General features: G+C 35.1%; 1 pseudogene; it reads right to left on the bottom strand.

The window, feature by feature from the left end:
• Positions 1-238: 238 nt before the first annotated feature.
• LOC129774276 (putative nuclease HARBI1) lies at positions 239-1,356 on the bottom strand (annotated as a pseudogene).
• Between the last annotated feature and the right edge of the window lie 1,560 nt (positions 1,357-2,916).

The following is a 2,916-nucleotide window of genomic DNA, read 5'->3' as shown; positions in this document are numbered from 1 at the left end:
TGAGGAGCAACTTATGTTCCTGAAAAAGCAACAAGATTATTCGGATGTATTGTAAGCCAACTAAGAAGAGCGACACCAAAAAGAAATGGAGCTGTTGGTTCTGAAAAAGGAAATTGCTGTCCTGAAAATCAAAAAACTCAAAGAGAATAGGATCATCTGAAAGTGTATATATTTTTTTGTATATATTTTTAAATTAAAGTTAATTTAAGAAAGTTTTAAAGGCGGAATATTTTTTATATTATAACTGATTTTTAATGTGCATCGCAATTGCATCTCGACGACGTTTTCCTCTATGGCGAATAGAGTTGCCATCATCGACTCCCCCATTGAACTGTACATAGTTTGGCTGAAGTAACTTTTCCGGCAACGTGAAATCTTCATCATTCATTATCTTCGCCACATTATGGAGCACGAAGCACGCAACGACCATCTGTGGTACTCTTTCCGTTGATAAGCGGACTTTTGATTGCAAAATGGGAAATCGTTGTTTAGCTTGTCCAAATACCCGTTCGATTATCACCCTTTCCCTAGTATGCATAATGTTGTAGCACCTCTGTTCTGCAGATGACGGGTTTTTAAATTGCGTCATTAGCCAAGGCGCTATATGGTATGCTTCATCTGCTAGCATAACGGTATCACTGTTGTTGTCGGAGAGTATTTCACGAATGGCGGAATTTCTCCATATTCTGGCATCGTGGACAGAACCAGGCCACCGACACTCCACACTCGTGAACATTTCTCGTCCATTGCACGTTGCCTGAACGCTAAATGACGTCAATCCTTTACGATTGACGAATTCATCGGCAAAATGGTGTGGCCGTTTTATGAGCACATGAGTGCAGTCAAGAGCCCCTATGCAGTAAGGGAACTTGTACTTTTTGATCCATAATTTCTTTTCGTGTTCAAATTCTTCCTTCGTTGATGGGAATTTAATCCACTCGTGGGATTTTTCAACGATCGCTCGACACGTTTGCCAGACAGTTTTGCAAACGGTCGTTTGGTGTAGACCCAAATCCTCACCAACTCCCACCTAGAAAAACGTATATCTGTTTTTTTTTTGCAATGCCAGAGTAAGTAATGAAGAGCATACCTGGAATCCGGGATCGCCCACATAACGCAGGAAACATTTCATTTTTTGCATGTTTTGCAACGCTCCCCCTCTGGTTTTCTCATAGTTGGGTAGAAAGGTTCTTGCTAAAAAACCTACATTTTCGCGACTAAACCTGTACAACTGCTTGAAATTGTCGTCATCCCCTCTCTGCGTATTTTGTATGTTTTGGTAGCCCGATTTTTCTCAAATGAAGAACCGATGTCACAAACGAGCGGAAAAGGAATATTTGGCGCATCATAATACATTTTTCACTTGTTTAAATGTAAGATAGCAGCACTAAATATTAATCGCATAAGATAAACAAAAGAGTTTTCAGAAGCAAAGTACGCTCATGAGCATACTTGATAATAACAAAGTAAATACTTGATAAATGCTGTTTTATTCATACGAAATCAAGTAAACTTCCATTTTCGAAAAGTTCATACTCAGTTGCCAGTTTTATTCATACCAAACGTAGTAAGTACTTAATGTCACTGCTCGAATGCGTGATTCAAGTAAAGTAAAGCTGAGTTTTGTTTTTATTCATACGACCTATTAGGTCGTATGAATAAAAAAAAGTATTTACTTATTCTGCCCGTTTCCAAGTAAAGTAAACTTTCCTAGTATTTACTTGAATCCGTATGAATAAATGTTTACTTTACTAATTTCATTTTCGAATTCGAACATAGTTTTTACTTTGTCAAACATCTGTCAACTGATTGTTTAGGTTTCGTTTCAAAAGGTTTTTTTTTGACAAAGCGTGAATTCGCGATGAAAAAGGAATAGTGTCGACGTCTGGTGACGACTTTCAATTAGGGACAATAGTTTGGGTCCCTATCTCGTTAGTGTAATACCTATCATATGAGAAGACACGATGCCAGTTTTCAAATGTTAAAATTTGAATGAAAATGTTCACATCATGTTATTTAATCACTTAAAACACTTTTTTCCGACTTTTATTTAACCCTTTGTCTATACATTTCCAACATTATTACTGAAACTTTTCATTATAATATAAAGTTGTCTTCAAAAACAATTATCGTACAAGATTTTTCCCCACCTGCAAACAAAAGTGTTTTTCATTTAAACAGAATGCCGAATTGGTACGGAAAGGTTATTTTTCATTCATAATTTAAATTTTAAAAACATGTTCATTCCGCCTGAAAATCAATCAATTTTTTTACGCTCCCTTAAACTAGTAAACGAAGCTCAGTGCCATCAATGCGGATCGTTAACTTGTTTAACTTCAAGCGCAAGAAAACATAAATAGGATATGAAATCAAAACGAATGAAAGTGTTTTCAGATCCAAAGTATGCTCATGAGCATACTTGATAATTACGAAGTAAATACTTGATGAATGCTGTTTTATTCATACGAAATCAGCTTAACATCCATTTTCGAAAAGTAAATACTTTGTTGTTTCTTTTATTCATACCAAACGTAGTAAAAACTTAATCTCACTGTTCAACTGCTCGAATGAAGTAAAGTAAAGTTGAATTTTGTTTTTATTCATACGGCCTATTGTCTCATTGAACTTGAAGTCCTTAACTTATATATAGTTTTAAAACTTTTCTTAATAAATCGTTGATTAGGTGAGCAAACATTGCCCCCAATAAATCCATAATAAAAAAACGTCTGAGTGATGAAAACATATGCTAGAGGAAAAATATCAATGAAACCAAAAGATATATGAAACTTATTTCTTTTTGTTATGCTTTTTTAATATTTTGACGCTGAGAAAAGAGTATCGATTGATGAATTTTAAAACTGTTTGTTGTTTTTCTCAAAACAAAAACATGTCTTCGCATCTGACATCACTGATCAC

This window comes from Toxorhynchites rutilus, chromosome 3, assembly GCF_029784135.1.
Source record: "Toxorhynchites rutilus septentrionalis strain SRP chromosome 3, ASM2978413v1, whole genome shotgun sequence".
Lineage (NCBI taxonomy): Eukaryota > Metazoa > Arthropoda > Insecta > Diptera > Culicidae > Toxorhynchites > Toxorhynchites rutilus.
This window is presented reverse-complemented; position numbering and strand designations above follow the sequence as displayed.